Source organism: Leptonychotes weddellii, unplaced genomic scaffold (assembly GCF_054177405.1).
Source record: "Leptonychotes weddellii isolate Sample4059 unplaced genomic scaffold, ASM5417740v2 HiC_scaffold_5551, whole genome shotgun sequence".
Taxonomy (NCBI): Eukaryota; Metazoa; Chordata; class Mammalia; order Carnivora; family Phocidae; genus Leptonychotes; species Leptonychotes weddellii.
In genome coordinates, this window is record NW_028023473.1 from 3,122 (window position 1) to 10,865 (window position 7,744).

At 65.3% G+C, this 7,744-nt stretch overlaps 1 pseudogene; it reads right to left on the reverse strand.

The window, feature by feature from the left end:
- Nucleotides 1-3,354: 3,354 nt before the first annotated feature.
- Nucleotides 3,355-7,738, reverse strand: LOC145719599 (plectin pseudogene; annotated as a pseudogene).
- Nucleotides 7,739-7,744: the final 6 nt, after the last annotated feature.

Sequence of the window (7,744 nt, forward strand, 5' to 3'; positions counted from 1 at the left end):
CCCCAGAATTTCTGATTCAACAGGGGTCGAGAATTTGCGACTCAGCAGCTCCCGGAGGCCCCGATGCCACACTGTGGTCCAGAGGCCACACTGTGAGGAACAGCAGCTTATTACACAGAATCAAAAGAAATCTTAAGATGAATGAGGTGGTGGATGTCAGCTGCCCCAGAGGAAAATATCATCACTTGACCTGCTTCCCTACCTGAGCCAGTTCTCAGACCCAGAACCCATAAACTGGAAGGTTTCTTAGATCTCCCCGAGACACTCTGAAGTAGAGGCAGCAGGACTCCGAGGCCTTCTCGAAATCTCACACAGCCACTGCTCTGGGCAAGCGAGCCCGAGGAAGGCAGAGCCGCCAGGTCGCTGTCTGAGCCGATAGACTCCTGGGGGCCCAGAGCAGCACGGAGCCCTGCCCGAGTCAGGAACATGGGGGTCTGCAAACGAATGGAGTCCTGGTGGGGTCCCGCTCAGAGGGTCCCGCGTGTCCACAGAGCCACAGGCGGACGTTCATCGGTACGTGAATGGACAGCTGGAGTGGACATACTTAACCACTGGCGGTATCCTCATCCCGGTTCTTTGGGCTACAGAACAAAAACTTCTCGTAGCAGGTAAGATCAAATGGGGGCCCCGGACGCTCCTCCTGTCACCGGCCAGTATCACAAAAACCAAACACTGCATCCGGGTTGAAATGGCAGAGATTAGCGGGGGTGATGTTCTTTTCTAGAACAGATTAACACGGCCTCTGGTACGTGGTCTGTGGCTACCCCAATACTGGTAGGAAAGGGAGAGGGACCGTATAGACGCTTTGCCCCAGACTCTCTCAGCTTCCCGGCTCTGTCCCCGTATAGAACTGACCCACGCACAGAAAAACACAGCGGTCCACGAACGGACAAGCTCGCCAGGCCTCACCAGCAGGAAGTGGCGAGTATTCTGAGTGATCCGGTGGGACCCGTGTGTGCCAGAGCGTGAGCTACACACCGGACATTCAGGGACTGGTCACTCCGAGAAAGCTTTCCAGAGTCCAGAGGTCTGGGGCGTGCTAGGATATTCTCTCCAAGGTAAAGGACAAATTCGGAGCCTTGTCTTTCCTGCCTCTAAGGAAAAGCACTATGCCTGGTAAGCGTCTGTCACCTCGCACACCAGGGAGTGGGACCTCGGTCCGTTTGTCGGAGGACATGGAGGCTTCTGGTCACGAGTGGGCTCAGAGGAAGGAAGGCGACACGGCTGGAAAGGTCCCGCCACTGAGGCCACGTGCCAGATGCACCTGCAGCAGGCGGTAAGAATGTGTCGCGGGGTCTCCAGCAAGACGGCACAGGACAACCGTCACACAGACCCTACGTCCCGGGGCGAGGCCGGAGGGTCTGTGACAGAGGATGACTCGGTAGAGACGCAGCATCTGGCCAGGGGCAGCCGTGACCGTGCACCTGGCTTCCAGCGGGAGCCGCCGGGAGGTGGGCGGGCTCAGCGCGGGTCCAGGGTCAGGTGGAGCGGACCCCCGGGCTGAGGCTCACACAGGGCCGGAGGACTACCCGGCGGGCAGCCCGGACTCTGTCACCCACCACAGCCACACTCGGCCTTGGGGAGGCTCCCAGTGGTGAGGTGATGGAGGCCAAGCCCGTGCCTGGTTCACGAGGGCGGGCACGGGACGCTGGGCCCACCAGACCACAGCCCCGCTCGGGAGCCGTGAGGCAAACGCCTGGCCTGAGTGGCTGCCACACTGGGAAGGAGAGCAGCTCACGGTCGGGGCCCACGGGGACTCGCGGCCGGGCAGGGTGGGGGCATGGCGTGGCGGGCTCCCCAGGGCCCGAGGGGCTGGGACAGGGGCCTGGGGAAGGAGGTGCTGATGGGCACAGGGAGCCTGGTCTTGTGCTGAGCGCCCGCATCCGCCAAGCCACCGGTGGGCAGGATGGCTTGGCAGGTGGACACTGGCCACCAGGGCTCCCGCGCAGGCTCACAACCCAAGTGGCCCGGGTGCAGACGGGCTCCTCTCCCAGGCCAGCCCAGCTGCTCAGGTGCCTCGTGTGTGACGCTGCCCCTCAGGCCCCCGCCGCAGAGACCCCAGACCAGCACCAGCCAGCAGCTCAGTGGGGATTCTTCACCTCGGACTTGCGTTCCCGGCGCTCCGGTCTCGGCAGGCAGGGTGCGCTTCTGCGGGACGCGGCCTCGGCGCTCACACCCCCTTCCAGCAAGGGTGTGCAGCAGGGCCCAGGACCACCCGGGATACCACCCCTCAGATGCAGCTGGCCTGGCAGAAGGTTGGACGCCACCCGGGACTACAGCCCGGGACGTGGCTATTTCCTTGAGTCGATGGTCCCAGCTGACGGGCCGTCTGGGTCTGGGAACCAAGGAGTGGAAGAAGTGGCCCACCCACCACGCTCCCAGGGACCCACCGGGGCCTGTGCACTTCTCGGGCCTGCGACGGTAGGCTGTGAGAAACCGTCAGTCCCGGCTCCCAGGAGGGTCAGCGCCCGGGAACCGCCACCCAGGGCAGTGACAAGTGTCCCACTCACTCGGCTCACTGTGGCTGCCACCTGGCCACGGCAGCTCCTTGCAGGAGCCTAGCAGTCAACGGGGGCCACCATGGCAGGGACGGCCCTGTCATGGCATCTGGTATTTCCACAGCCCTGTTGTAACTGGAAGAGCAGAGCCTGACAAGGACCCGGTCACCAGGATTCAGACCCCCAGGGACAGGGGTCTCGGTCAGCTGCCCCCACTCTGGGCAAAGCAGGCAGATGAGCATCGGTCACAGCCTCAGGGCCAGTGGCTCAGTGGGGCTGTAGTTGGCCCCACTCAACCTTGCTCTCGTAGGTTTTCCCAGAAAGAACCCAGGAAGCTGGGCTCCGGCAGGCGTGAGGGCCGCTGTGTGGGCCTGGAGGGACAGGGGTGGACGGACTGCAGCGGAGGCCCAGCTGCTGAGACTCACGACTGCGTCCGCCTCTGGAGCATTACCCTTCGCCAACAGGAACCAACTTAGCTGGGCAGTCACGCTGCTCCCTCCAACGATGGGCCCCGGGGGGGCGCAGCCAAAGTGAGCTGATACGGGAGCATGGAGCCCCGACCTCAGAGGTAAGTTGCAGCCGTGAACGGAACCTTAGGGGCCTGGCAGAGTGTCAGGAGGCCGCCGGACCAGCGGCAGGGGCTGAGGGCCCTCCCGGAGCAGGCCTCAGCGGGCTGGCCTCCACCAGGCCGCTGCTCAGTCTGGCTCTCTCTTCCCCGAGACGTGCAGCCTCAGGCCAGCATCTTCCCCGAGGCCCTGCTCCTCTGCCCCTGGCCAAGCTCCGAGCCTCAGGCGGCAGCCTCCACCCAACCCCCACACCGGACCCCAGAACAAAAAAGCAAAGCAGGACACACAGGAAGGTTGGAATTGCTTTTATTGGGGTGAGCACTGCAGACCCACCCATGGTCGGGTTAGTGTTCTGCCCTCACGGAGGCAGCCGGAAGCCTGGTGCCTCCACCCGCCGCCTGCCTGGGTTAGTGAAACATGCAAAGCTTAGTCAGAGGGTGGAGGCGGGGGAGCGGGGGCACCAAGGTGGGACAGGAGGGGCTGGCCCTGGGCTGGGCGGCCCATCCCCGGGGCCAAACAGAGGGAGCAGTCTCCCTTGAAGAGACAGGCAGGAAGCACCCAGGGTGGGGCCACAGGGGAGCAGAGCCCTGCAGAAGCCCCAGCCACACCTGGCCTGGCCCGGGGCTGGCGTGCCCGAGAGCTGGGCCATGGGGAGTCTCACCAGAGGGTCTACCTCCCACCCCAGATCTGGGTCCTTGGGGCCTGGGGTGGGAGGGAGGACACTGAAGGCACTTACTAGGGGGCTGAGGCTGGAAGGCAGAAGCCAGAGGCCTGGGGTCTTGGCAGAGCGTCAGGGGCTGGGGGCTGGGGGCAGAGTCTGCAACGTGGCAGGGACCAGCTGGCTCTGCAGACTGGACCCTCATCTTCCCGTGGGGAAGGCGCTTCTCCAGGCAGGCTGGAAGAGACGGCTGACCCAGGAACCCCCACCCTCCCCAGCAAGGCCCGCCGAACGCGGAAGTCAGTCCTGGAAACAGGAAAGAAAGCTGGTCCTGAGGGCTCTGCTCGTGATGGGGGCCCACCCCTGCTTCCCCGAGCAGCTAGGACTGGTGGTTGGGTGTCAGGGAGCCCAGCGAGCAGGGCTGGGGGAACCCGGCCCAGAGAAGACCCTCCCTGAAGACAGAGGAGGGCTGGGCTGGGGGCCTGGCTCGGGACCCTCCAAGGCACCTGGCTGTGGTGAGTGGCAGGTAGACAGGAGCAGGGAGGCCTGCGGGATGAGGTGGTCCGAGAGGCCGGCCCGGCCCCATCCCCCAAAACACAGGCTGTCTGGACAGCAAACAGATATTAATACGTTAGTCCGGGTTTTTTTTGGTTAAACTCTAGGCACCGCTTGGGAGGAAGACACCTTTAGACGTGAAAGACCCCAACGCCTCAACGCCTGGGCGGGGAACCTGGCCACATGCAGAGCGGGAGGGCAGGGCGCGGGCAGCGGATCAGGCCACTGCAGACTCGGGGCCCCCCAGGGAGGACGCAGGCCCTGAGGCATAGCGGCGGCCATAGCCCGAGGAAGAGTAGGAGGACGAAGAGAAGGTCATGGAGAAGCCGGAGCTGGTGGCGTCAAAGCTCCCTCGGCGGGAGCCGGCCCGCGACCCAGTGCGCGAGCCAGAGCGCGACCCGGCCGTGGAGCCCGAGCCGCTGACGCTGTAGGGGCTGTAGTAGCCCTTGCTGGACTGGGCGGCCGCCTCCAGCAGCCGCAGCCCCGTGCCCTCCTCCACCATGCTGCGGTCCAGGGCGTCCTTGTAGGAGATCTTGAGCTTGGTCTTGGGGCAGGTGAGGTACTTGGAGTAGGCGCCCACGTCTCGCAGCTTCTGGGCGGTTCGGGCGTCCACCATGCCGCGCTGCAGGGCCTCATCCAGGGGCACGCGGCCTGCGGCATCGGGCTCGATCAGGCCGCCGGTCAGGTATTGCACCTCCAGGAACCGCTGGCCCGCCTCGTAGTAGAGCCAGCCCTTCTTCAGGGCCTGGGCGGCCGACATCTTGGTCTTGGTGCGCGGGTCCTCGAAGCCGCAGAAGGCTTTCTGAGCCAGGTTGATGCGGTCCACCATGATCTTGTCCACCAGGCCCTTGTTGACCGCATCCGTGACGGGGAAGCGCTCGCCGGTGCTGGGGTCGATGATGCCCCCCGTGCAGGCCTGGGCCTCCAGCAGCCGCTGCCCCGTGATGTTGTCCACCAGGCTGCGGTGCATGGCCTCTGTGATGGACACCTTCTCCAGAGTCTCCGTGTCCAGGATGCCGGCCACAGGGCCCGTCTCCTCCGTGGGGTCCGACCAGGAGGTCCCCTGGGTCCTGGAGGCTGCAGGGCTGATGGGGTAGGACGACGAGGACCCCACGGAGGACGAGCGGGAGCGGAAGCCACCGGCGCTGCCCGAGAGCATGTCTGCGAACTCCGTGATGGAGAGAGTGCCGGCACGGTACTGATCCAGAGCCGAGCGGTCGATCAGGCTCCTGGCAATGGCCTCGTCGATGTCGTACTGGCGGCCCGAGCGGCGGTCGATGATCATGGACTTGACCACGCCGTCCGAGGAGGAGGTGGTGATCTCCTCCCACTCGCACTCCTGCTCGGACAGCTCCAGGTACGTCTGGTGGTCGATGAGGCCCTTGCGGTAGGCCTCGTACACAGACATCTCCTTGCCCGTCTCCGGGTCCACGATCACCACGCGGCGCTTGCGCACCGAGGACTTGGAGGACGTCTTCCGCTCCCGCTTCCTCTCCTTCAAGGGCAGCAGGCACAGGCCCGTCTGGGGGTCCGTGATGCAGCGCTCCATCAGCTGCAGGTACGTGAGATTCTCCTCCGTGTTGGGGTCGAAGAAGCCCTTGGTGTCGTCGCTCGGGTCCGTCAGGATCTCGTTCATCTCCTCGTCGAAGAGGCCACGCTTGTAGGCCACCTCCACGGGCAGCCGGTGGCTCTCCTCGGGGTCGATGATGCCGCCCGTGGCGATCTGGGCCTCCAGCAGGCGGATGCCGTGGTCCTTCAAGATCAGGCCCTTCTTCATGGCCTGGAAGAGGGAGATGAGCTTCCCAGAGTAGGGGTCCTTGTAGCCGGTGACGGCGCGCTCGGCCGACAGCAGTTTGTCCTTGAACTCGGGGCCCACGATGCCCATGCGCACGGCCTCCTCCACGGTCAGCTTGAGCCCCTTGATGGGGTCGATGACGTAGCCGGTGGCCGCCTGTGCTTCCAGGAGCTCGAAGGCCGTGCCAGGGCGGATGATGCCTTTCTTCATGGCCTGGTACACGGACAGCCGCTCCTTGGTGGCATCCACGAAGACGCCAGCAATGCAGCTAGTGCCCTCAAGGAACTTCTGCAGGTTCTGGGTGACCTCCTCCACGGAGGCCAGGCCCTCCTGCAGCCGCAGCGCCGTAGCCTCGTCCATGACCTGCGAGCGCACCAGCTCTTCCACCGTGACCTGCTTGCGCAGGCCACGGAAGGTCAGCCTGCGGGCGTCCGAAAGGGGCAGGAGGCGTTGGCCGCTGGCCTCGTGGGGACGGCACCTCCGGAGCAGCTGCGTGTAGCTGAGACGCTCGTCCGCGCAGGGGTCCAGGTAGCTGCGCACCTCGCTGGGCTCCGACAGCCGGTCGTACGTGTCCTTGTGGAGGTAGCCACGCTGGTAGGCCACCTCCAGGGGGAGACGGAAGCCCAGGCGCGGGTCCACGATGCCACCCGTGGCCAGCTGGGCGTCCAGCAGCCGCAGGGCCTCCTCCTCGGGGATCAGGTCCTTCTTCATGGCCTGGAAGAGCGAGATCGTCTGCTCCGTGTAGGGGTCACGATAACCGGTCACAGCCCGCTCCGCCGAGAGCAGCCGGTCGTGCAGCTCGGGGCCCACCAGGCCCTTCCGCACGGCTTCGTCCACGGTCAGCCGCTCGCCCTTCACGGGCTCCAGGAGGAAGCCCGTGGCCGCCTGTGCCTCCAGCAGCAAGCGGGCCACCTCGGCGCTCAGCAGGCCCTTCTTGAGGGCCTGGTAGATGGTGAGCGTCTGCCTAGAGCCCGGCAGGTAGACGCCAGCCACGCAGCCCGTGCCGTAGAGGTAGCGTGCGGCCGACTCCTCCTCCAGCACCTCTCGGAGGCTCTTGGCGCCCTCCCGGAGGAGGCTGTACGTCTCGCGGGAGATGATCCGGGCCTCATAGAGGTCCTCGGCGGTGAGGCGGCGGCGGATGTAGTCGTGGGAAGCCAGGTTCTGCTGGCGCACGATCTCGGTCTTCTCGATGATCTCGATGATGATGATGATCATGCGCTCCTTGGTCACCCGGCCGGCCTGGAAGTCAGCCATGAGCCGGGTGCGCTGCTCCTCTGGGATCAGGTCCGACTGCATCACCTCCCACAAGGACATAGTGGAGCCGCCGCGGCCACCGCCGCCGGGGATGTCTATCTGCGTCTCCTCGAACGCTCTGCGGGTCTCCTCCTCGGTGTACAGCTGCGTGGTCTCCACCGCCTCTGCCTTCTCAGAGCCTTTCAGGGGCAGCAGGCGCAGCCCCGTCTCGGGGTCCTCCACACAGCGCTCCAGCAGCTGCAGGTACGTGAGGTTCTCGTGCGTGTTGGGGTCGAAGAAGCCCTTGGTGTCGTCGCTCGGGTCCGCCAGGACGCGGCTCATCTCCTCGTCGAAGTAGCCACGCCGGTAGGCCACGTCCACGGGCAGCCGGTGGCTGTGCACGGGGTCGATGATGCCGCCCGTGGCGATCTGGGCCTCC